This window comes from Urocitellus parryii, chromosome 6, assembly GCF_045843805.1.
Source record: "Urocitellus parryii isolate mUroPar1 chromosome 6, mUroPar1.hap1, whole genome shotgun sequence".
Classification (NCBI taxonomy): domain Eukaryota; kingdom Metazoa; phylum Chordata; class Mammalia; order Rodentia; family Sciuridae; genus Urocitellus; species Urocitellus parryii.
In genome coordinates this window covers 67,395,074-67,422,111 of record NC_135536.1, presented here as the reverse complement: position 1 = coordinate 67,422,111, position 27,038 = coordinate 67,395,074, and the positions used below count along the sequence as shown (strand labels likewise).

Below are 27,038 nucleotides of genomic sequence, written 5' to 3'. Positions count from 1 at the left end.
ATTTATTTATTTTTTATGTGTTGCTGAGGATCGAACCCAGGGCCTCATACGTGCTAGGCGAGTACTCTACTGCTGAGCCACAATCCCAGCCCCTAAAATGCATTTTGGACTTAAGATATTTTCAACTTTGATGTGTGTATTGAGATGCAACCCCACCCTAAGCTGAGGAACATCTATACTTTATGTGCTCACAGACATTTACACACATACACACACTCTTCAGTTAAACACATGTGTTCATACATTCTCACACTTCACAGTCACATTGACATTTGCACACTCATACATGTGCTACATTCCATTTGCACACATTCATGCTGTACATGTTCACACATGTGTGCCAACTGACATTTGCATGTACACATATACTTTCTTTGCACCACCACATACCTTCACATGCTTGCAGGCTTGCACCCTCACATTGCACATTTGCATTCACTTAGGTATTGGCCATATTTCTCTGATTCTTTCCTTTTTAAAATATCTTTATTTTATTTTATTTATTTATTTTTATGTGGTGCTGAGGATCGAACCCAGTGCCTCACATGTGCCAGGTGAGCACTCTACCACTGAGCCACAACCCCAGTCCCCTGAGTTTCTTTCTTACTTGGAAAATTGGGATACTATTTTCCATTTCACAGAATTGTGCTAAAACTAGAAGACAAATTTAATAAAGGTTGACTGGCATAAATGAGGCAGTTGTTATTTATTTCAAAATTTAATTTTATTTACATTTTTAAACAAGTGACAGACACACAATTAAAAATTCATAAAGTAGAAAAATAAGTTTCCCTCCCACCTGTCCCCAAATCACCCTGCTCCCTCCCTCCCCACTACTAGTGTTGCCAGATTCTTAGACTTCTATTGGGAGATGCTTTTACATATGCAACTATATATGTATATACTATTCTTCTTCATTCTTTCTACAAATGCCATGTACTTTAGAAACTGTTTTATCCCTACTCTTCTCAATTAACATTATGTCTTAGAGAATGTTCCATATCAACAGCATATAAAGGGCTTCTTCTTTGTTTTATGGCCACAGAGAATTTCAGTATATGGAGGCACCATCATTTATTTAACCAGCTCAAAATAGATGAGGAATTTAGATTGTTTCCAACATTTTGCTATTTTAAACAAAAATGCAGTGAAAAACTTATATAGACATTATTTCCCACAGATGTGAGTATGCCCATTAATGCTGTAAGTATTGTAAAATGGATGCTGAGAATTTTTCCTGCCATCTGGGTCTTTTTCCCCTTCGCTTTTTCCAACCTCTGATTGGTCCAGATGGTTATCACCATATCTGGGCAATGGGCTGTCATAATGCCCTAAACCAACCTTCAAATCCTTGCTTTAGCTGAAGAGACAACCCTTTCCTTTGATTCTTAGCTTGGTACTGGGGATTGAACTTGGGGCATTTAACCACTGAGCCACATCCCCAGCCCTTTTTTTGTATTTTATTTAGAGACAGGGTCTCACCGAGTTGCTTAGCACCTCCCCGTTGCTGAAGCTGGCTTTGAACTCTTGATAGTCCTGCCTCCTCCTGAGCAGTTGGGATTACAGGTGTGTGCCACCACGCCTGGCTTATTTATTTATTTTTATGTGGTGCTGTGGATTGAACCCAGTGCCTCACACATACTAGGCAAGTGGTCTACCATTGAGTCCCAACTACAGCCCTGATTCTTAGCATTTCACCTGGACTCAATCCATGTGTAATTGCTACAGCAGCCTAGACATGGAAGGACACAGTTTATTAACATAGATCTGCTAAGGAGAAGGGCATTTGCAAACCAAAGAACATATCACTCATATGTTTGCCTATTGCTTCATTTAGTCAGCGAATATTGACAGATGCACACACCCTGCCACACCCTGCACTGGGGATGAGGGCACAGTGGAGACTGGATAGCTCTTTCCTGCCCTCAAGGAGCCTGTAGTCACGTGCAGAGACAGACACAAATCAGAGAATTCCCACAATGACATGAGCTATGACTCCAAAGCAAGGGGTGGGAAGAATATTCCTCTGCTTAGACCAGCCCTTGCATTTTGAGGCAGAAAGAGGCTGACCACTCCACTCTTTTTCCCTGGAGCCACCTTTAGAGCCCTGGTTTCCTTTCCAGCGCCTCATTTCCTCGCCCTCACCTGCTCTGGGCAGGCAGAGACCTGCAGGTTGGGTTTGAGAGTGAGGTACTGCCACCCTGGGAATACCTGGAGCCAGGGTGGCATTTCAGGCTTACTGCTGCCTGACATTAGCCTTGGTGGGCTTTGAAGAGCAGCTTCTGTCACTGGTAAGGGGAAGCCTCGCTGCGAGCACAGCCCAGATGCTACCCATGTTCCTCCCCTCCTCAGCAGGGAAGAGCTGCCTGTCCTTTCTGGCCACCACAGTTGGCCCTGCCAGCCTGCTGCTCCAGTGTTTATCAGAGCAGGCTCACCCTTCCTGACACACAGGAAGGCAGAGATCTGATCAAATGGGCTGCACCAAGGTGTCTGCCACTTAATTTAGTGGCCCTCCCAGAAATATTTGTTGAGTGCTTTCATTAATAGCAAAGGAGAGAACTGCTAATTACAGAGGCCAGACAGGTGGGAAGGTTTTATTTGGGTGGATCACAGGGGACCTTCCCACATGGGCAACAGTTTGCCTTATTTGGGATGTTTAGCATGGCATTGTCCATGATCTCTGCTCTGATTTTATTGTTGTTTATCCATGAGGAAGCTGTGGAAATTAAACAGTTGCTTAAGTGTGGGAGATTCTGAGTCCTTTGTGGTCATCTAATACATTTATAAGCAGGTACTACTCACATGCCTGATAAAGGGCATGTCCATGTGACAGTGGATCCATCAAGAGGAAAATGTGAACCCAGCAAACCATGTGGACAAAGTCAAAGTTATATAAACATGGCGCACTGGCTTTCAACTTCTAAAATCAATCTATTGTAAATAAGATGGATTGAATTAAGTGTTATCAACTATTACGAGATAAACATAGAGGTGCAACTGACAGAAGTTAGAGGTGGAAAGACAGGTAAGGACTCTAATAAACTTGTTTTACTGTTCTAAGGGACCCATGAGAATGGACTCAGCTGGGTACCGTGGTGCCCGCATGTAATCCCAGCTACTGAGGAAGTTGCCAGCCTGGGCAACTTAGTGAGACTCTGTCTTAGAATATAAAATGAAAAAGGCTGGGAATATAGCTCAGTGGTAGAGTGCGTACCTAGTATGAGCTAAGGCCCTGAGTTCAATCCTCAGCACTGAAAAAAAAAATAGTGGTAAGACACAATATTTACCATCTCAGTCATTTTTACATGTACAGCTCAGTAGTATTAATGCTATTCACATATTGCACAACAGATTTCTAGAATTTTTCATCTTGTGAAACTAAAACTCTGTACCCATTAACTGCTAGCTCCCAGTTTCCACTCGTCCCTTGCTCCTTAGAACCACTATTCTACTTTGTTTCTGTGACTTTGACTGTAGATACTTCATATGAACAGAATCATACAGTATCTGTGTTTTGTGGCTGGCTTGTTTCACTTAGCGTAATGTCCTGGAAGTCCATGGGTGTTGCAGCACTGGCAGGATTTTCTTCCTTTTAAATAGGAATAAAATTAAATGGTGTGTACATGCCATATTTTCTTTCTTTTTTAAATAACTTTATTTTGTTTATTATTATTATTTTTCTGGGGTGCTGAGTATTGAACCCAGTGCTTCACACATGTGAGGCAAGCCCTCTACCACTGAACCACAACCCCAGCCCACCATATTTCCTTTATCCATTCAATCATCCCTAAATATTGGGGTTGTTTCCATCTCTTGGCTATTGTGAATAACGCTACAATGTATGTGGGTGTACAAGCTTCATTTACTTTTTAAAAAGAGAGTCTCAAATAGAAATGGAAACCATGGTCAGAGAAGGCCCAGAACTTGTGTAAGTCCCTCCTGGGCTGGGGTGAGCCCAAGGCTTGAACGCCTGCCCTTGCCTTTCCTGGCAGTGGGGGAGCCAGCCAGGGTCCCCCCTCTTGGGATGGTTGGCCCTGTAAGCTGAAGGAACCATGAGATAGGAGACATGGGTTAGAATGGAAGGTGCAGAAAAGGGCAAGTTGGCATTAGCTTGGCACATGATCCTCTTTGGGATCCATGGACCTCTGCAGTATTTCCCACTGCTGGGTTCTCCCAGCCATGGTAATACCAACCCTGGTCTGGCTTTTGGTGTCTGTGAGTAGTTGGGATTAGAATTTAATGGGAATAATTGTCCTACTCCCTTTCCCACAAGCTCACTTTCGTTCTTTTCTCTTTTAAAAATTCTTGGGCCTGTGCCTTGGTGTTGATTTGCAGGGCTAAATCAGGTCTCCCTGGGTTATCAGGACCCATCCACTTTGTCCATGACTGTCCTGATAGAGCAGATCCCTGTCTAGGCTGGAGGCTGTGGGTGGAGCCCTGCATCACTTGTGCAATCTGACTTGGATGGTTTCCCACTGTGTGAGGTGACAGCCTTGTTCTTGGACAGGAAATTATTTAAGTTCCACTTTTCCTCTGATACTCTGGGAAGGATTCAGTTAACACATGTGAAACCGACATCCTGCAGGGACCTGCCCTTGAATGGACTTGTGAGCCGGGGTCCGCAGGCATAGTATGAGATACTGTCCATAGCAGCGGAAGAATATGGGATGTGGGGTCTCCAAAATCATGGGGGAGTTTTTCCCTTGGGGATATTGGAAGGTGTGGAAGTTATTTCCTTCCTCACTGGACTGTGGCTTTGGGGCCACCTGGTATCCTCAGATGACTTTTTGTAAAGTCCTTTTTTATGGGCAGTGGCTTGCAGAGCTGGGTGACTGTTGCCAAAGTTCAGGCAGCTGCTGTCTGTGTGTAGGAAGGAGGTTGACATGAGGGGTCTTCCCCATTTCCCATTTAACACCATCTGCCTTTCCTGACATGGACCACTGATTGGGATGTTCCGTTCCAAATTATCCTGCCTTTTTCCCTTCTGAGCCCTGGAAGGTGATGGAGGAAGGATGTTCACTGAGGTTTAGTATCTAATACCTAGCTACCACTGCATGTGGCTATGGAAGTTTACATTAATTTCAATTGAATAAAATGAAAAATTCAGTTCCTTAGTTTTACTAACCACATTTCAAGAGCTCAATAGCCATATGTGGCCAGTGGCTACTATAATGTGTATTGCACATAACAGAACATTTCCATTATCACACAAAGTTCCGTAAGACATAGCTGCCCTGAGCTTCTCCTCTTTTGACTGTGATTCTGATCTGGAGTGATTGGAAGCTGTCCTTAGGCTGGGGACCCAAGAGCTCCCTGCCTATTGAGAATTCAAAGCAGAGAATGAGGGCTGAGAACCAAGTTCAATAGTAGAACATTTGCCTAGTATGCATGAGCTCCTGGGGATTGAACCCAGTAGAGAATGAGTAGAGTGGAAAATGCCTTCAGTCTCTAGTCGATATTGAGACCAGGGCAGACCTTCACTCTGAAATTTTGTCTTTCTTGATTGTGACATCTATAGTCCAGAAGTCACCCACCAGCCTCTTTTAAGTGAGTTCTGGCCCGCAGCGGGAATTCTTCTCTGCTCATGTGCTCAACAACAAATCCACTTAATGAATTGGCCAGGGTGTGAGGTTGCACCAGCCTAACCTGCTCTTCTGATCTGAAAACTTTCCTAAAGCTCTCCTTGGATGCTTCTCCAGGAGCTTACCCTGCTGCAGGGCTCTGGCAAATGGTAGCTGTTGTCTGTACACAGGCTTTCCTGAAGTGCACCATGTTTCCCTGAGAAGAGTTTGGCCATAAGATTGGGAGGATGTAGAAATGGGAATTCTGTAACAGGGCTGAGACACAGCCTTACCTTCTTCCCCAGACCAGCCCAAATTTGTCTTTTGGTCTATCCCACAATACCACGTATTCCCCACATGACGGCTAACTTTGGAACTTTATCAGTTAATCCACTTTATCTGCTTTGTCTGGGATCTTGACAAGGGGCTAAAGAGAGAGCCCAGAGGGAAACTTCTCTTTCCACTGGGGTTGCTAAGCTCCAAGAGTATGAGCGTAGGGTTGACACAGTCATCTTCCTTCTTCGCAGTGAGAACCAGCCTGTACAGTGGGGTCTTGGTGGAGAAGAAAAAGGGACAGAAAAGAGAACCCTGTAATATTCTCAGAAGCTCTGCACCAGCTGGGCCCCAATGCTTTGCAACCAAATGTAACTCCATATGGGATTTCCCAATTATAACAGACAATAAAAGTACTTTGTGCTTCAGTTAATTTGAGTTGAGTCTCTGTCACTTGCAACCAAAAAAATTGTTTTTATGGGGTGGGGGGAAGTACCAGGGATTATTGAACTCAGGGACATTTGACCACTGAGCCATATCCCCAGACTTTTTTTTTTGTATTTTATTTAGAGACAAGATCTCACTGAATTGCTAAACCTTGTTTTTGCCGAGGCTGGCTTTGAACTTGCGATCCTCTTGCCTCAGCCTTCTGAGCTGCTGGAATTATAGGCATGTGCCATCTAGCCCAGCCAAAAGAATCTAATAAAAATTCATAGGTCACACAATTTGCTGGAGGAAACCTCTGCTTATATACTAAGTTTAGGTCCTTGCCTGGATACCAGCAAGGAATGGTCAAACTGAAATAGCCAATGAACCAGAGACCAATCTTCCATCACTGACACTGTCGTCTGCTCTTAATACTTCCTCTCCTCTCCAGCATCCCACATCCTCCCCAAGGCTCTAGACTCTAGGTTAGAGACCCCCACCTCCAAAGCCTTCCCTGACCAGCCCAGCAGTGAGCACTCTACCCTCTGCCTTTTAGTACCAATTATCAAAGAGTTGTGAACAGTCTTCTATGCTGTTTCTATTGCATAGAGTGGCACTTTAAAGATTTTGCTGCTCAAAGTAAAATCTACAGGGTCAATGTCAGAGGCAGGGTGTGATGCTTTTGTGTCCCTGACAGGAACCAGCAGAATTCCTGGCACATAACCAATCTTGATGAATGTTTGGGAATTAGAAAACTTACGAGAATGATTTTAAGGTAGAAAATAGCTAAGGCGTGGCCATGTTGTTGTTTTTTTTTATTAGTTGTTCAAAACATTACAAAGCTCTTGACATATCATATTTCATACATTTGATTCAAGTGGGTTATGAACTCCCATTTTTACCCGTATACAGATTGCAGAATCACATCGGTTACACATCCACGTTTTTACATACTGCCATATTAGTGTCTGTTGTATTCTGCTGCCTTTTCTATCCTCTATTATCCCCCCTCCCCTCCCCTCCCCTCCCATCTTCTCTCTCTACCCCATCTACTGTAATTCATTTCTCTCCCTTGTTTTTTTTTCCCCCTTTCCCTTCACCTCCTCTTATATGTAATTTTGTATAACAATGAGGATCTCCTTCCATTTCCGTGCAATTTCCCTTCTCTCTCCCTTTCCCTCCCACCTCTCATCCCTATTTAATGTTAATCTTCTTCTCATGCTCTTCCTCCCTGCTCTGTTCTTAGGCGTGGCCATGTTGGAGCAGCTGGAGGCAAGTCTCTAAGTAGCACTTCTTAGTGGAGAGACAAGCACTTGATTCAAGTGCCCTGGATGGCAATGGTCTGTGTTCCTATATTAAAGCTATATGCTCCCTTACCAAATGACTCTGCCTGTCAGGGAGTGAGGATGCAGGAGGGGAGGCATAGCAAGATGGGGATGGGTGTGTCTGGCTCAGCTCTTCTTTGGAGCTTCAGAGCTGGCTCTCCCACGTTGTCTCCCAAGCTCAGGTGTCCTCGTTCTTGTCACTTCTCATTCTGGAGTAGCACAGCCAGAGATGGCATTTCCTACCCTGAGTCTGAATGGCGTTCTTCCATTTCCCAAACATCCTCCCCCTTAAAAAAGTCCAGGATTTGCCAATCTTGTAGTTATTTAAAATAATTGAAAGCACTTTTGAATGATAACATCTTTGAAAAAAGCACATATCTTCATTCTTTGAAAGGCCACACTACTTGAATACGACCTCTGTGCCCCAGAAGGTGCCTTTCCACTGGATCAAATGGAGGCAGGAGGGAGGGGCATGCATTGTCCTAGGAACAGCAACATCCTCCATGAGGAGGGGTGGCAATCTGACTCATCCTTGAGAAGTGAGTGAATCTCTTCCCTTCAGGTATGAAAATAGTCACACAGAAAATACAGTTTAGAAAATATAGGCCCTCAAATATTTTCTCGCTTATTTATTTGATTTGGTTATGTGTTTCTCTCCTGGGGCAATGCCCTGTCATACTAAGAGTGCAATTCCCAGGGCACTCAATAAGTGGCTATTGGATGCACAGATGGCCCAATGAATACCTATATAGATAAACCAACAAAAACAAAAAACCCACTAATGTTTGTTAAGCACTCACTATAGCCCAGGCACACATTCAGTACTTTTTTTTTTTTTTTAAAGAGAGAATGAGAGGCAGAGAGAGAGAGACAGAGAGGAGAGAATTTTTTAATCTTTATTTTTTAGTTTTCTGCGGGCACAACATCTTTGTTTGTATGTGGTGCTGAGGATCGAACCCGGGCCGCACGCATGCCAGGCGAGCGCGCTACCGCTTGAGCCACATCCCCAGCCCCCACATTCAGTACTTTACTGACACATTATCTCATTCTTAGAAATGTATATGTGTGAAAGTCATATAGAGAAAAATAATTCTATTAGGTGACTTCTGAGTTTCTTCTAGTTGTAAGATTCTCTGACTTGATGTGGCATTAAGGAAACTAGGATATTAGGTGGGGCTTGGGAACCTAGCACTTAGAGCTGAAATAAAAATAAGTCAGTCCTTTCTATGAGCTAGGAACTGTGCTTAGTTATAGATATTTGCTCATTTAAAACTGAGGCATGAGAGGTTAAATGGTTTGCTTAAGAATGCGGAGCCAGCATTCTGCTCTGTTGACTATAGAGTCTGTGCTCTGGACCACCTTGCTTCCAAAGAGTCTGCAAAGTCCTCTGTGCTCCCAAAGGCACCTCTCTACTGGGCCACTTGAAGGCAGGGAGGGGGAGCATGAGAGGGGCCAGTGTTGTCATAGGAACAGCAAGATCTTCTGTGAGGAGGGGTGGCCAGCAGGGCAGCTGGGGCTAAGGAAGGTTCTGGAGACAATTTCAGGGTTCCTGTCCACATCAGGTCTGCAGGGGCAGGAGGCCAACTCTATTCAGCCACACTTGGTAAAACTCTGCTTTGTGCCCCAGAAGTGTAGGACAGGATGTTCTCTGATTTCCAGCAGCAAGACTATGAGGCCACAGAACTGTGACTAGTGTTTAAAAGTCTGTGGCTGTCAGGCCCAGGGCTTGCTTCACCTTTTATAGCCATCTAGCTCGAGACGTCACAAGCATTTAGAGACTTATTTTCCCCTCTTCTCAGCTTTATGGCCCTGAACACATTCTTTCTTCAATTTCTGTCACTCATTTACCAGTCTCTGGAATAAGTTTATAATTCACTTGTGAGCCTGGAAGGCTTTCTGGTGAGTTTTAAGGTAATTCAAATCTGTGGTTAGGCAAAGAAGAAAGGGGACATTTCTTTTTTCTTGTTCTTTTTCTTTTTCTTTTTTTTTAAAGAGAGAGTGAGAGGGGGGGGGGAGAGAGAGAGAGAGAGAGAGAGAGAGAGAGAGAGAGAGAGAGAGAGAAATTTTAATATTTATTTCTTAGTTCTCGGCGGACACAACATCTTTGTTGGTATGTGGTGCTGGGGATCGAACCCGGGCCACACGCATGCCAGACGAGCGCGCTACCGCCTGAGCCACATTCCCAGCCCTTTCTTGTTCTTTTTCACAGGGACACAGAGCTACATCCCCAGTTCTTTTTATTTATTTATTTATTTATTTTGGTGGTGCTGGGGATTGAAACTAGAGCCTTGTGAATGCTAGGCAGGTACTCTACCAACTGAGCTATACCCCCAGCCCCCCTTATTTTTTATTTTGAGACAAAGTCTCGCTAAATTGCTGAGGCTGGTCTCCAACTTGCCATACCCCTGCTTCAGACTCCTGAGTCTCTGGGATTACAGGTGTGCACCTCTGTGCCCAGTGAATAGGGGCATTTCTTTTCTTGGGTTCAGTTTGTTTAAGCTACTCTCACTTCCTCTATTCGGGCTTAGCATCTGGCTCCTCAGAAGCTTGGGTGGGATATTTCCATGGTAGAGTGGTGGCTAAGAGCACAGATTTAAGCGGCAGAGGGGGCTGGGCTCTGCCCTGGGATGTGTGACTTGAGTTCTCCGAGCCTCAGTGTTCTCATCCATAAAGTGAGAAAGAACTAATACCAGTCTCAGAGGTGTTGTGATGGTGGAATGGGAGTGCTTAGGAAGCACTTAGCACAGTTCCTGGCACAATGTCAACCTCAATATCCCTGGAAGGCCTATGACAGCCATGGGCCTGGGATAAGGGTGTTTGGGTTGCAGAATGAGAAGTTATAAAGCTAGACTTTTCTCCCTAGATAAGCTTGGAAGCAAAGAATGAGAGAGATTATTGTAAGCTGAAAGATCCAGTTTGGGTTCCTTTAAGATGGCAGAATCCAAGATTTTTAGGATGGGAAGAGATCCTGGAAACCCTCAAAGTCTAAGAAGTTACAGGAGAGTGACAAAGAGATTGGGCCAGGGGCATGAAGGAATTGGAGGTTTTGATGGGAATGCCTGACAGCTAGGAATAGGATGGAACTGTGTGGGCTCCATGAGTCCCATCATCGCTCAGGTAAGAGAAAAGTTACCATCCATGCCTGGGCTGGGGGCTCCTTTCTCCTGGAGGAGTTGCTAATGACTTAGGAAATCAATGGTTTGGGTCCCATTGCCCTAATTCTGGTTATAACCAATCCATTCTTCCTGTGCAGTCTGACACAGAAACCAAGGCAAGGGCTAGGCCTCTTGGGTTCCTAGGCCTCTTGGGTTCTTGCCCTGTCCTCTTCCAGAAGACAGAAAAGCCAGGGATGGGAACTCATAGGCCCTTGCCCAAGAGGAAAACATCAACAACCACAATTACCATCACTACGAGGATCTGCTTCCATCTGCAAGCAACTGGGCAATTACCTGCTAATTAAGCTCTTATTAGTTTGTTTTCTGAAGGTTACAGTGTAGTGCTTGGAAGATGTGCCCTGCCCTGCTTGTCACCGAGGTAGAAGATTAAGCATTTCACATGAATAAAGGTGGAACTCTGACATCTGATTAAATATAATAGCCAGAGTTATTCTAACATCAGAAAGCCTTGTAAGCAGTGCCCTTTTATCTTTGGAGCTCTGGGAGGAATTACAGGGTTTTTTCTTTCGGGTTCTCTGTATTTCAAGGGAGGAAGAAGAAGAGGAAGCATCAGAAGGAGAAAAGACACAGTAGAAGATGGATCTATCTCTTTTGCCTCTGGGTCACTTGCCTATTGAGAGTGTAGATTCCCAGGATCTGCATCAATTCTGAGCCAGGAACTTTTCAGTGATTCTTGTGAACACCCAGGCCTGCAAAGTTCATGTAGAAGGAAAATCTTCCTGCAATATTTAACAACATGGATCCATGAAGTCCACCAAACAAACCAAAACACATTTCACCTTGTAAGGACATACCCACCATAGAAAACATCTTTTGTTGTATATGCTGGGGTTTGAACCCAAGGCCTTAGACATGCTAGGCAAATGCTCTACCACTGAGCCACATCCCAGCCCTTCTTTTTCTTCTTTTTGGTATCAGGGATTAAACCAGAGATGCTTAACCACTGAGCCACATCCCTAGCCCTTTATTTATTTATTTTTTTTAAATTTTGAGACAAGGTTTAAGTTGCTTAGGGCCTCATTAAGTTGCTGACACTGGCTTTGAACTTGCAATCCTCCTGCTTCAGTCTCCAGAACTGCTGCGATTACAGGTGTGTGCCACTGTGCCCAGCTATTTTGATTTATTTTTATTCTTTATTTTAGGTTGCCCAGGCTGGCCTTGAACTTGTAATCCTCCTGCCTGAGCCTCCCTCATTGCTGAGATGAAAGGTGTACACCATGACATCCAGCTCTAGAAAATCTTTTACTTTAGCATGAAGCAGGGTAAGGCTTGTTTGTACATGGAGATGCAGATAGAAAAACAGCCCAAAGGCCAGAAGTCAGGAAAAGAACAGCAAGCTTGTGTATAAATCAACCCTAGAGTATCAAAGGCTGTCTCAGTGCCAACTGCCGGTCTCAGGTGTTGTAAGTGCTGACTAGGCCCCTTTATCTACTGATAAGGAAGGTGAACATAAGTGATCTCCAGAAATGGTTCACACGGGGCTCCCTGGTTCTTGAAAAACCACAAGTGATTGGCAAACGCTTTTGTTGTAGACACAAACTCAAACAAACAGCTCATTTCCTCTAGAGCGCCCCATAGCAGTAGTTGCAAGCTGAACCTGGTAAGGGAGGGAAGAAGTCACCTTCCTTCTCCCACTGTTTCTTCCCCTTTCTGATGTCATTTTTTTTTTTTTCCTGACATTAAGAAGTCCAGACAAAGCTATAAATAAAGAACTTGAAGAAGGGGAGCCCCATTCCTGGAGGCCACTACCCTCTCAGAGTTAATTACAAGCCTTCCTTTTGACTTGTTTCAGGAAGCCTGGGGCCCAGAGGCTTTGAATGGCTGAGTGTTGTAAGGCATTGCATTACAGTGATTCTCTGATTCTTCATATAGCATGCCCTGCTGAAATGCAGAGAATTGGGTCAGACCAGGCCCACTGAAGGGTCTAAGATCCTGATGGATTCTGATTACTGGCAGCCCCAGTAACTCTGGATCAGGTAATTAGCTCACACCTGTTTTTTTTGTTTTTTTTTTTTTTTTTAATAATAGCTTTATTGAGACATATTTCACCCATTTAAAATGTGCAATTCAGCTGGGCATGGTGATGCACTCCTGAAATTCCAACCACTCCAGAGGCTGAGACAAGAGGACTGAAAGTTTGAGGCCATCCTGGGCAATTTAACAAGACCCCGTCTCAAAATAAAATTTAAAAAATGGGATGGGAATACAACTCTGTGGTAGAGCACTTTACATGCACAAGGTCCTGGGTTTCATCCCCAGTATCCCTCGCCCGCATATTGAAATGTACAATTCAGGTTGAGGTATTGGTGATAGAGCACATACTTAGCATGCTGAGGCCTTGGGTGCAATCCCAGCAACCAAAACAAAACAAACATAAAATCAATTCAGTGCCTTTTAGTATATTCAGAGTCATGCAACCATCACAATATTTTAGGACATTTGTATCACTGCTAAAACAGAAACCTGACTTGTTTGCAGACACTCCCTATTCCCTCCAACCTCCCCCAACTCCACCCCCACCCTAGGCAAACACTAATCTACTTCCCATCTGTATAGGCTTGCCTATTCTGAACATTTCATATAAATGGAATTATACAATATTTGGTCCTTTGTGTCTAGGTTTTGTCACTTAGCATAATATTTTTATGTTCATCCAGGAATCAATATTTCATTCCTTTTTGCGGTTGAATAAATATTCCAACATGGGAGTGGACTTTTCCCCATTTTCTCTATGTCCTGATATACCACATTTTGTTTACTCATCAGCTGATAGACATTTGGGTTGTTTCTACTTTGGGGCTATTATGAATAATGCTGCTCTGAATATTTGTGTACATGCTCTTGTTTAGACAGGTGTTTTCATTTCTCCAAGTATATAGGACTGGAATTGTGAGGTCATGCAGCAAATCTTTATAACCTTTTGAGGAATTGCCAGACTGTTTTCCAAAATAGCTGCACTATTTTACATTTCTACCAGCAGCACAAAAGGGCTCCAATTTCTCCACATCCTCACCAACACTTGTTATTATATATTTTTGCTTATTGGCATCCTGTGGGGCTTGAAGTAGTATTTTACTGTGCTTTATTTTTTTTTTTTTAAATATTTATTTTTTAGTTCTCGGCGGACACAACATCTTTGTTGGTATGTGGTGCTGAGGATCGAACCCGGCCGCACGCATACCAGGCGAGTGCGCCACCGCTTGAGCCACATCCCCAGCCCTTTACTGTGCTTTAAATGTGCATTTCCTGGGCTGGGGATGTGGCTCAAGCGGTAGTGTGCTCGCCTGGCATGCGTGCGGCCCAGGTTCGATCCTCAGCACCACATACAAACAAAGATGTTGTGTCCGCCGAGAACTAAAAAATAAATATTAAAAAATTCTCTCTCTCTCCTCTCTCACTCTCTCTTTTAAAAAAAAATTGCATTTCCTCAAGGACTAATGATGTTGGGTATATGTTCTTGTGCTTATTGGCCATTTGTATGTCTTTGAGAAATATCTATTGAAATAGTTTGCCTATTTTAAAATTGGGTTACTTGCCTTTTTGAGTTACAGGGGTTCTTTATGTGTAAGTTCCTGAAATATTAGCAAAACTTTTTCTCATTGTTTGGTTTGTCTTTTCATTTTCTTGATGTTCTTTGAATCATAAAAGTTATAAAGTTTGCCATGTATGGTGGTGCAGGCCTGTAATCCCAGCAATTTGGGAATTTGAGGCAGGAGGATCACAAGGTTGAGACCAGTCTAAGCAACTTGGTGTGACTCTGGCAACTTAGAGAGACCATGTCTCACAATAAAAAATAAAAAGGACTGGGGATGTAGCTTACCAAAAATAAACAAAACAAAACAACTTTTAATGTTTGATGATGTCCAATTTATCTATTTTTCTTTTCTTCTGTTGCATGTGGCTTATGCTTCGAGAAACATTGCTAAAATGCAACTTGGAACTCTGGAGGGCACTCTTTTCAGAGCTTAATAGGGTTTTGTGGGTCACCTTTGAGAAGGATTTCTTCCATGCTTGGGGTTTTATTCCTTCATCTCAGCAAACCACAGCTCTTTCTGGGAGCCAGGGAACAGAGCCCTTGGGGACCTTCTCTGTGTTTATATCCCCTCCCTCTCCCGAGGTCTACCACAATAGAGCAGCTGAAATGACAGTTTGGAAATGTCCTTTATTGTGAAAACTCAATGGCCTTTGTCTCTGGGATTTGAAATTTTCATGCAAGTGTTGGCAGCCTAGACTTAGGAAGGAGGAGGGGAAGAGATGAGAAAGAAACTCTGCCACTGGTTTCCATAGTGAGTCATCTTAACTCTTGGGTATTTTGGTTTTCTCACTCATAAAGTGGGGAGAACACCTCTATTTCCCCGTGGGAGGGGGTACTGTGAAGATTAATTAATCTGTATTTGTTAGTATACTTTGAGATCTAAGATTAAAGGCATTACTGAGATTCAAGGTATTATTATAATAATAAATGATTTAATAGCAGGGTGAGATGACTGAAGCAAGAACTGGAAAGAAAGGAGAGAGCCTCAAAACTGTGGAGGGGCTGCAACTGGTAACCCAGGGCCCAAATCTAGATTTTTATTCTTGGAGGTGAGATTGTGTGATTTCTCACAAACTCTTCAAGTTATTTTGTCTGACTTCAGCATAGCTTTACCAAGTGCTTCCTACATGATTTCTGCCATAGGGAGATTATGATCTTTCCAGGAAACAGGTGATATAAATTAAAACAATTAGAAACAATGCAAGACATTATAATCAAGTGCTGAATTGAATGTAACAAGTGTCAGAAAGCAGAGGTGGTGGTGATGTACAGCCAAGTTCTTCCCCTATGGAGACTCCCAGGTCTGCCACCCACAAGCTAGATGGCCTTCCCTCAGTTTCTCTCGGTTTACAATTGTTCTTGTAAAGCGTTTAGAATATGGCTAACACATAGTAAGCATTCAAATGTTGGACCCACCTGGGCTCTTGACAGAGTGGGCTTGAGGGTGGTCATGTAGATGATCTTGGCCAAGCTGCTCCATCTCTCTGAGGCTCAGTATCCTATCTACAAAATGGAGAAAAGTCTACTCCTTTGTCCCAAGGCGGCTTTGAAGATCCAAGGAGACAGTGTTTGTAAACAGGCCCCAGGCAAGTAAGGGTTCTCTGTTAACTGCCCTGGTTGAGTTTAGCCAGGGGGCAACTTTGGAAGTTGGAATTTAAGGTGGGCAGGAAGGGGCTGGTAGGATTCAGGTGATCAGAAAGGAAAGCGGAAACAAAGAAAGGTGAAATCCTGAGGATGGTCTGACCCCTGGAGTCTGGCCGCCTGCGTCCTGGGGAGTCGAGGCGGAAGTATATCCCCGGCGCCCCTTCTGCCATCTCAAGCTGTCACCTTTGCAGCTCTGCGGGCCTAGACTAGACACTCCCTCCCTGAGGAATGTGGTCCCCGCTTTATGGGCCGAGGGCCTCCTGCAGTCAGGAGAGCGGACGCGGGTAGCCTTCACCCCACCCTCAGCCAGGATCCGGTTTCAAAGTCACCTGAAAGCCATTTCCTCCGCGCCGCCCCGCCCCTCTCTGTAAAATCACCTGGAGTTGCTTTTGCCCGGAGCAGCCTTTTTTTTTTTTTTCCGGGAACGGGGCGGGGAAGTTGTGTTTTTTAAAAGAACTCTATAAACCGTTTACCATACACACTTTCTACGCCTGGCTATCAGATATACCCAGTGGTTCTGAGATCCGTGTGCCATCCCTCTTCCCAAGGGATCGATGGTAGCGTCTAACCAGTGGGAGTCGATCCTCTTCCGGGGTCCCACCCTAGGCTCCTCTCTCCCGGGTTTGTGTTGGGACACCATCTTTATTCCAGGATCGTTATTGATGAATTATTACAGGTTTTTAGATTTTTAATCTTGCTCAAAACCCGACCTGTCTGTTCCTACCTTCACTCCCTCCTCAGCTGACAGGTGTGTACCTTTCCCAGCGAACAAGACCCTTTACAGATCCAAAGACGGAAGTTTCTGTTTTTTGTTTTTTTTTTTTTTTTCAAAACTGGGATCCTCTCTTATCACCCAGGTTTCTGCATCGTGTTTCCCCCTTAACAGTCCCTTATGGAGCCCCTGCTCCAAGTTCTCAGCTTCTCTGAAGTTTGTGTTTACATCTGTAAAGGGTCACGGAGGCTTAGTTTGGGTGAGGAATTCGACACTAGCCTTTCTGACTCACCACCACAGAGGTGACCTGCTCCAGTAGGATCAGGACCTCCACGTGCCATCCCGACCGGCGCCTCGCTGCAGAAAGCCCCCTTTTGCTGAGCCTCAAGTTCCCTGTCCGTGGATTGGGGATGTCTCGAAAGGCGCTGATGACAGGTCTGTGACATTAGTGTGATCCCGTCCAGGTATTTTAGAGCATCTAGGCTGCCTGGGAAGGGCTGGCGATCGCGGGAGCAGCACCGTGCGGCCGCGCTCGCCCCACCTGCGCGCGTTACTCATTAGCCAGGCGGGAGCCGCGCCGCCGCGGTATCCTCCGGCACAAGTCCGAGTGAAGGTTCCCCCGACCCCCGCCCAGCTGCCAATTTGCTGGATTCCAGCCGCGGGCCCCAGTCTCCACCCACTGGAAAAATTCCTGGTCCGCTCCTCCCTCACTCCCTCCCTCCCTCCCGCCCGCCGCAGCCCGGGCTCCGCTCGGCCCCGACTTCCTGCCGGGCTCTGGGAAGCCGCGCGCGGACTGGGATCCCCAGAGGCCGAGCTCGCAGCTGGCCGCGACCGGGACCGCCGACCCTCTGGCAGTGGGCGGGAGCAGCCAGCAGCCTCAGCCCCTTCCGAGAGCGACTTTCAAACTCGCGCTCGCGTCCTGGCGCCACCTGGACAGCCCAGAGCGCCAAGAGCGACCTGAGCCGGAGGGGCGGCGACCGCTGGGTAAGCGCCCCTGGGTTCTCTCCTCTCCCTTTGCCCGTGTAGTCGTCGGAAGGGGCAATGCCCGGAGTCAGGCTGGGTTCCAGCACTCCTCGTGCCGGCCCCCGGCGAGGTGAGGACTTGGGCTACCGGGAGGGCCCAGGGCTGTGCTGGTTCTTTCCGGGGCAACCCTCCCAGACGACGGCTAGACCTTGGGAGGGTCGTTCGAGGAGACATTTTCTATCTTTTTACACCCACCCCGGAAGCAAAAGGAGCGAAGGCTCCGGGCGGCTCCGCGGGGGCTCAATTTGAAATCCGGAAAGCCGGTGAGCGGCGCCCGGCAGCTCCCTGGCGCGCTAGGTCTCCCTGGGCCGGTCCTTGCCTCGGGCTGCGGACCTTTCTGGGGAAGGACTCGAGCCTCTGGTCCCGTGAGCCCACAAGGTGCCCGCAGCTTGTTCCGGGTTGGTGCCACACGGTGTTCGCTCTTGGGAATCCCAGCTCCCTGTCCAAGAGGGATTAGAGTAGGTGCCAGAAACTGGGTGTTGGGGAGTTGAAAGTACAGAGCCTCTGGCTGCCGCTTGACTTGCCGGCCCTCGCCCATTCCCGCAGTCAATTTGGTCATTTGCAGCTCACTCTCAGCCCTTTGGTTTGGGATCTCAGGATAAGGCGTGCAAGCTTGGAATTTTAAACAAGTTGTTTAGGCAGCTGCTTTTATTCTTTAGAGCGACTTTGGAAATAAAAGGAAACACGGAGCTCGAAACGTAGTGGTTGGGGGGTGGGGAGTCTAGGCAGGGAGGGGGGTGGAGTAGAGAACGTGTAAGGGTTTCACTCTAGAGGCCCCTCGCCACGCTGCTGGCAAATGTAGGGGCTGGTCCGCTGCTCTGAAGCCCCCAGAAGTTAACCCGGACTGCGTCACTTTTTGAGGAGCTCTGCCTGGGAGTTCCTAGAGTCTCCTCAGCCGTGCCTCTGCACGCAGCCCTATCATATGGCCCTTGCTCAAGAAATAATAAGCAGGGAGAGTAATGACAGTCCAGAGAAGGAGAGGGGGGTGCTCCCGCCGAGCACATCAGCTGCCTGGCCTCCGGGAAGCACCTCTCCTGCCCCTTCTTTGCTGGACTGGGAGTAGGATCCTTCACCACTAAACCCCAAATATCCCCAGCAGAAAACCTAGGGGGTAAGAGCCAAAGAAGGTGAACCATTTCTCTATAACTCATCCCCTCCCTGTGGTTCTGGGTTCACACCTGGCTGGCTGCTCCCTTCCCCTTTGTACAACTGCTGTTGATGCCCCTGCTGTTGACTCTGTTGTCCCCTTGGCTCCCTGAGGATGAGGCAGGCAGTGGGGATGAAGTAAAGCCCAGGCCAAGTTCCTGCTGCTGAGGGAGTGATTCCTTTGAGTTGCTGCAGAGCTTTTTATGTTACCTTTTCTAGAAGGCACAGGGTGAGTAGAAGGAGACCTGGGCTGAGAGTCCGCCTCAGATTTTGCCAGTGTTTTAGTCCTGGCTATACTGCACAGCATCAAAGATTGGTACAGTGGCTGGGGCTGTAGGTCCCTCAGATCAGCCTACTCCGTTTACACAGGAAGGCAGCAGGGCTCATAGAGGTGAGGTGATTTCAGCTTTGGTCCCTGTTGGCCCAGTAGGGACCAGAGCTCTGATTTCCTCACTTTTGAGTCTGTTTTTCCAACCTGACCTGGCCAATTCACTTATCTTTTCATAGTTTCCACATGAATGAAGTGGGGTTACTGCCTGCTTTTCTTTATAGTGGCTATGGTAAGGATCAAATGAAGCCTCTGTGGAAAGAAGAAAAAGAAACAATGATGCATGGTGGTTGGGAGGGGCCCTCCAGGGCTTTACATTTTACTGGATAGGTCCCATGTGTGCCACAAAAGTCGGTAGATACCAGGAGCCAAGGGTGGACGTTTAATCCCCTGGCTTATAATATCTCAGCTCTAGAGTAAACACTGGCCTTACCAAATCCACTGCTATCCCAGGGTCACTGTGTTTACACCAGAGCAGGCCAAAGGCCATGGCCTGAGGGATGACCAGGGCTGCAGGGTGAGAGGGTCTGTTTTCCAGATGTATGGCTGGCCCAGTATTTCCACCTCACTCTCAGAACCTAGGAAGGCTCTGGCCCCAAGCTGGGAGGTTACCACGAGCTGTGGCTGTGGATGTGGAAGGTTAATTCTGAAGCTGTTCTCTGTTGTGTTGGTAGTGGAGGGGACTCTGGGTGATGGGAGGGTGTCGCCTTTGCAGCTGCACTGAGGGCTGTCTTCAGCTCCTCATCGGTGACCCTCCCCCCTCCCAGGCACCCCTCAGGCCCAGGCCACTGCTCTGTCCGCCTCTTTGGCCAGCTGCATGTCCACAGGCCTTTTGTTCCAGAGACCTATAGCCAGCCCTGCTTGGTGCCCTCCTATCCCACAAGAAGTCCTCAGGCAGGGGCGCTGAAAGCTAGAAGTCACAACTTCCAGCAGCATGTCTCTTCTGGAACCCCCAGGGGACCTGGCAGACCCTCATTTCCTCTTGCCAGGCTCACCTTGGGACTCCCCAATTTACCCCTGGATGGATTCCCTCACTATCTGTTCTCGGCTCTTTCCCTGCATGGACAGATCAGATCATGCACTTCTTCCTATGCTTGTGCCTCTTAATTCTATTCTATGTATTCATTCAACACTTATTTAGCAATTATTATGTATAAATGCTAGGTGTGAGGGACAGAGCAGTGAACAAAATTAACAGTAGTCAACAACCATTGACCTCACAGAACTGACATCTAGTGGTGGAAGCTGACAATAAATGACAGGTAATAGACATATAGGGTGTGTTAGTGATAAACAGAAAACTATGATAGGGAAGGTAGATGTGAATTGTCATGGGGTGAGATGACAGTTTAGATGGTCAGGAAATGTTGCCCTGAGGGAAGGACTTTTTTGCTGATGCCCAGAGGAGGTATTTTTCCTGCAGCTCTGATTTCCCTTCCTTGAATCCAGGTTGGTGGCACTTAGGGGCAGAGTGTGGAGTTGGACACACCTGGGTTCGGATCCTGGCTTGATAGTCACTAGCCTTACAGCTGCTGACTGGGCACTAAACTCCTTTGAACCTGTGTTTCTCACCTGTAAAATGAAGTGAGTCATCAGATCTACCACATGTGGCACTGTGAGAGTGAACAATGAGGTAACGTGTGTTCAGTGCTTAGAGGTGTCCAATAAATCCGACAGATTCTGCAGGAGTAGCATGGTTTTTGGTGCTAGTGGGAAGGATTCTGGATGAGAGTTTTTAATTTCAAGTACTGGGCAGGGGGGATTGGAATTCAAAAACCTAAGTGATTTTTTTCTAATAGTGAGCCTTTCCTACTCTACCCTTGATTGTAGATGGTTGAGGATGCAGGACTCCCAGATGTGTGCTGGCCCTTGCCCCTGTGATAGATAGGGACCCAGGGCAGCCCTGACCCTTTCTTGCTCTGGAATTCCCCCTGCTTGCAACCAGCTGATGAATCACACCTTTGTCCCTGGCCTCCCCACTTAGCTTCACAGCTGCAAGGCTGGCCACTCCTCCCCTTAACCTTGTATGGATCGTTATGCTGGGAGTGGGAACAGGAGTAGAGAGAGAGGGGGGCAGATGGTGGGTGGAGCTGTGCCAGCAAAGCCCACAGAGGTGGCAAGAGGATTCTGATGGAGACTCTTAGGCAGCTAAGCAGCCCTGCCAACACCTTCAACAAGTGTTCACAAGTGGTCAGAATTAATTGACTAATTACTTTTTTGACATGGGGACTCCTTCTTTTGCCCAGGCTAGTCTCCAGCTCCTGGGCTCAGTTGATGCTCTCACTTCAGCCTCCTGGAGTAGCTGGGATTGAATACAAGCATGGGCCACCATATTCCAGAATTTTTTTTTTTTTAAAAGGTACCAAGATCCCTCTACCTACTGAGCTACATCCCCAGCCTTTTTTTATTTTTTATTTTGAGACAGGATTTCCCTGAGTTGCCCAGAATGGCTTAGAACTTGCAATCCTCCTGCCTCATCCTCCCAAGTTGCTGGAATTCCAGGCATGTGCCACTGCATGCAGCAATGCCCCAGAATTTAAACCAGCAGAATGACCAACACAGGGAGAACTCAAGAGTTAGGCCTGGCTGCCTCCCAACTGTTTCTACCTAGCCCAACTGATGAGTCTCTTCCCCTCTCCGTTGGAACCATGGGTCTCAAAAGGGTGTAATCTAAAACGCTGTTGTCAAACTTTGTGGTGAGTGGTTTCCTGGGGGCCCAGCCCCGGCACAGGAAGTGAGAGACTGTGGTGGCAGGCAAGGCCCAGGGAAGTGGTCAGCAGGCAGACCACTCCCTCTGAGGGCCTACAGCACACGCGCAGGGCAGCCAGGCAGGACCCGTGATGAAGGAACTTTTCTGAGTCTGTCAACTGGGGCAAAGCTAGATATAATCTTCCTGAAGAGGAAGTTGGAGAGAGGGCCCTGTATGCCCTTAAGCAAGTTTGTGTGTTATTGGGGGACTTGAAATCAGGAGAAAGGAAACCTGGGCAGGGTCAAAGCTGTGATCAGCAGAATATTCATGCTGGCAGTCCCTCTGGCCTTCCCAGCTGGGGCAGAGTTCCGTTAGATTTATTTTGATTAGAAGCACTCAGAGGGCAGGAACTGGGCTTGGCTTATATTGATTCCCACTCTGAGAGCAACCTGGACTTGGTGGGTTCATCTGCTCCAGCTTTTGTTCCACTGTGCCAGGGAAAGGAAGGCAGTGGCAGGGATCAGGTCCAGCCCGGGTGGGCTGTTGCCACCTGTGAATGCAATCAAAAGGTGAGTGGGGTTTGTACAGTTCTCTCGGCTGGCCTTTGGAGAGGGAGTCCAGATTGAAGCTCTGGAGTTTTGAAGATTTTTACTATTCTATTTCCTGTTGAGGGGATTCTGGGCCTGAACTCAGAGCCTGAACAGGTTCTGGTGGACGTCATGGTGGTTGTGCATGTGACTTTCTGTGAAACATAGTGTTTGCTTTGATTATTGCTAGTCTGGGGTGAGCTGGGAGGGAGGGCTGTAAGAAGAGTGAAGTCTGTTTTATCGAGGTAATAGGATCCCAAGAGGAGAGATGGGTTTTGCAAGCACTGGGAGGTCTTAAAAACCGTATCCTGTACCCCTGGGGCTGTGTGAGACTGTACAGAAACCAGAGGCTCTTGGCCAATAGATGGCAAGTGTTTGCTGAGAGGCAAAGGCAACCAGTACACCCCGGGCACCTGTAGCATAGTAGGAATTCAATAAATACTTGTCAAGTGAGCAAATTGCTACTGTGTGACAAACCTCAGGAATTAAAGAAATGTTCATGCTCTTCACAAATGTTCTACTCCTGCCCGAAAGTGGCCAGGATATAGGGTTCTAAGAAGTAAATCTGTGGTCAGCTGTGATGAACGTGGGGCAGGCAGCCCAAATTCCTCAAGCCTACGAAAGTGTGAGAGAATTTGGAGTCCGTGGAACCTGTCTTCCCAGGCTGCAGAGTTTGCCACCATGAAAGTAAGACTGGAAATGGTAGCAAGGTATGCTTATCGTCTTGGAGATATGTCCCATAATATCCTATAACATCTCTTCAATCCTAACCACCTAGCAGCCACCCAGCAGCCTTACTTATCTACACATAGCCAAGATTGCCCTGCATCACCCAAGGGCTCTAGTTTCTGGGATATTCACACCAGCCTCCTCAGACCCTTTGACTCCCTCTACCTCTGTCCCACCCCTGGTACTGGGGATTGAACCTAGGGCCGCTCTACCTCTGAGCTACATCTCTGGCCCTTTTATTTTGTTTTTTGAGACAGGGTCTTGCTAAGTTGCTGAGGCTGGCCTTGAACTTGTGACCCTCCTGCCTCAGCCTCCTGAGTTGCAGGGTTTATAGGTGTGCCCCACCATGCCCGGCCTATTTTACTTTTACTTATAATCATTGTCATCCTATTTCCAAGCCCACAGCAGATAAGAAGCAGCACATGAAAGACAGGAAAGAAACCAGAACAGAGAGGGAATATGACCATATCGCAGTGAGAGCTGGCAGTGAGAGCAGGCTGAGACCAAAGCACTAGGAAAGCAACTCCTAATGGCCGAGCCCAGGGTCATTTACTTCGGGGGAATGGCTTGGCACACCTTCCGCCTCCAGAATCATCAGTGTGATAAGTAGATGTTCTGCTGGTAATTGTATGCCTGAGTCACCAAGAAAAGGCTGAGTGATGTTCCCATGACTCTGTTTAGGATGGCAGGGAAGTATAAAATATATTTTTTATCCAGTCAGGGGTTGGGGCTGTAGCTCAGTGGCAGAGCACTTGCCTAGTATGTGTGAGGCATTGGGTTCGATCCTCAGCACCACATAAAAATAAATAAACAAAATAAAGGTATTGTGTCCATCTAAAAAATAAATTAATTAATTCTCAGCTGATTAAAAATTTCAAAGGTATTGATACTTGAGTAATAATGTCATAAATCCTCTCTCAATAAGGCAAAATAAATAATATTATCCCGTCTACAGATAAGTGAACTGAGTCCCTTTCACACTCTGGAAAGGGTGAGGTTTGAATTTTCTTTTTCTTTCTCTTTTTTTCTTTTTGGAGGAGGATAGGGATAGGGGCCTGTGCTGGTGATGGAACCCAGGGCCTTGTGTGAGCTCAGCTCTATCTAAAGCACTTAACCAAACCCCTAGCCCTAGGTGGGAATTCTCTCTCTCTCTCTCTCTCTCTCTCTCTCTCTCTCTCTCTCTCTCTCTCTCTCTCTCTCTCCCCCCCTCTCTCTCCTCTCTCCCTCTCCCTCTCCCTCTCTCTCTCTCTCTCTCTCTCTCTCCCCCTCTCTCTCTCCCCCTCTCCCTCTCTCTCTCCCCCCCCCTCACCCTCTCCCTCTCCCTCTCCCTCCCCCCCCACACACTCCCTCTCTCCCTTCTCCCTGGAGTGCTCTACCACTGAGCTCCATTCCCAGCCCCTTTTTAGTTTGAGACAGGGTCTCTTTAAATTGCCTAGGCTGGCCTCAAACTTGCTATCCTCTGTTTTCTGAATAGCTGGGATTACAGGCCTGCACCACCATGCCCCAGCTGCATTCTTTTTAAAAGCAAGGCATTTCTAACAGGTCCTTGTCCACAGGGGGTCCTAGTAGCCAAGGTTTGCCTTACTGTAGAGCTGAGATAGATTCAGTTTTAATTCAGTTTCACCCTAGCAGGTTGTCAGTTTTCCCAAAGGGTGCTTGCCTTAGTTGAAATAAGAATGCTTTCAAACATTTCCATCTAAAAGTACCTATCTGGGTGCCACTTTTTCTCACTTTTTCTTTCAGAGGCCGGAAATGATAGAGAGGAGTGCAATTTCAAAAATCCTAGGCCTCTTTCTATCAGGAGCTTTGTTTGGTTTCCAAATGCTGTTAAAAGACACTGAGCTATGGGCTCTTGTTGGCTGTTAGCTGCTTGGAGACCCCTACCCACATTCCCACCATCTGGATTCAGCAAATGTTTGTTTCCCATACTTATTTCTCTCATTTATTATAGAGATAAAATGTTACAGATGCAACCAAAGCTTTTTTCTCCCTAATCCTTTTCACTTTCCTCTCCTCAGAAGTAATATCCCCCTAACATGGGGTTTATCATTCCTATGCATGTCTTTATATTTTAAAATGTTATTTACAAGTAATTTATAGTATCATGTTATCTTAATTTTGACATATAGAGTTGTGTTGAATGTATTCTTCTTGGACTTACATTCTTTGTTGTTGTTTTTTTAATCCAACATTGTTTCAGATTCATCCATGCCAATAAACTAGAAGCTAGGTTATTCATTTTAACTGCTCTGTGGAATATAGTGTATTTATGTCACACTTCCCTTGTTGATAGGCATGTAGGTTGTGTCCATGTTCTCACAACTGCACAAAATTCTGTACAGAACATCCACATGCCAGTCTTCTCTCTTGTGTAGACCAGCAGGGGGATTACTGTATCCTAAGCATGCTTTTCAAACTACTGTCAAAATAATGCCTCCCAATGATTTGCAACTCATTTATTGAAATGAGTTCAATAAATGAAATTTATTGAAATATGAGAGCTCCTATTTCACTAATATTTGGACTGTCTTTTCTAATCTGGGGAATACAAAACTATTTTTAAACTGTTTTAAAAATTAACGCTTCAATTACTTAGGGATGCTTATGTCTATTGGCCAGTTGTTTACTGTTCCATCTTAAAAATTTTTTTTTAAACAGGTAATACTTTATCCATATGATCCAAACTCTAAAAGGGAATACAGTGAAAATTATTCCCCTGTTCTCTAGTTACCCAGCTCCCCATCCTAAGTAAAACATTTAAGAGTTCCTTAGGTACTTATTCAGAGGTAATTCTATGCTTTACACATTTTGTGTATGTTGGGTGGGAGGTAGTACTGGGGTTTTGTGCTGCATCCCCATCCTTTTATATATTTTTATTGAGACATAGTCTTGCTAAGTGACTGAGGCTGGCCTCCAACTTACAGACCTCTTACTTCAGCTTCCTGAGTTGTTTAGGTTCAAGGTGTCAGGACCATCCCTAGCTCTTCTATGCATTCTTAATTGCCATTGTCTTTTCTTGTTGGTTTGTAGGGGTGTATGTGTACATACACATATAGAGACATGCATACATATATGTATATATAACATATGTATTTGGGTTTTGGGGGAGGTATTGGGGATTGAATTCATCTCCAGCCCTTTTTTATGTTTTTTTTTGAGACAGAGTCTTCCTGAATTGCTAAGGCTGCCCTTGAACTTGCAATTCTCCTGCCTTAACCTCCTGAATCTCTAGGATTACAGGTGTACGTACACATCTATGCGTGCCCTATATATCTGTTAAATAATATTTTGTGGACTATATATATTATATATATTTACATAGACATAGTCTTAACCTTATTAAATAATGTCATTTTCATGGGGACATTTTAGTTCTAATGTTGTACTTTGTGTCTTGTTCTTTTTTGGTCTGGACACGTGTGAGGCCTGAAGTTTGATCCCTAGTACCACAAAAGTAGGAAAGGAAAAAAAATCCTTCCTATTCTGATATTATAAATATATCTCTTAGTATATTTTCTCATAAAGTCAAGTTTTGCCTCCCACACTCACCCTCTTGATTCACCTAGATTGTGTGCTCTTAAGTGACAGCAGCTTCTTTACCCTGGCTGCAGGGGAATGCCTCTGGAGGACTTTTAATGAATGTACTGATGCCTGAGCCTGCTCCAGATCAGACCAGCAAGAGGGAAGTTCCCTGGACTGAGGCCCAGGCATGGTCATGAAGTACTCAGGGGGCTTTTCTGTGTAGCCATGATTGAGAACTACCCAATCTTCTTGGGTGGAACTGATTTTATTTTTTCCAGAGGAGTAGCCAATTTTTCCAGCAGTGGTTATTGAATGGTCTATATTTTTCCTATACTCTTTTTGCTTTTAATATTCTTTCTTTC

The 27,038-nt window shown here is 45.9% G+C and overlaps 1 protein-coding gene across 1 annotated transcript in view; it reads left to right on the top strand.

Moving 5' to 3' along the window:
* Window positions 1-17,424: 17,424 nt before the first annotated feature.
* The window catches only part of Plekhg3 (pleckstrin homology and RhoGEF domain containing G3), a 41,017-nt gene continuing 31,403 nt past the window's right edge, over window positions 17,425-27,038 (top strand). The window contains exon 1 of the mRNA XM_077800314.1: window positions 17,425-17,636. The gene's annotated coding sequence lies outside the window, so the exon portion shown is untranslated. The remainder of the gene's footprint in view (window positions 17,637-27,038) is intronic.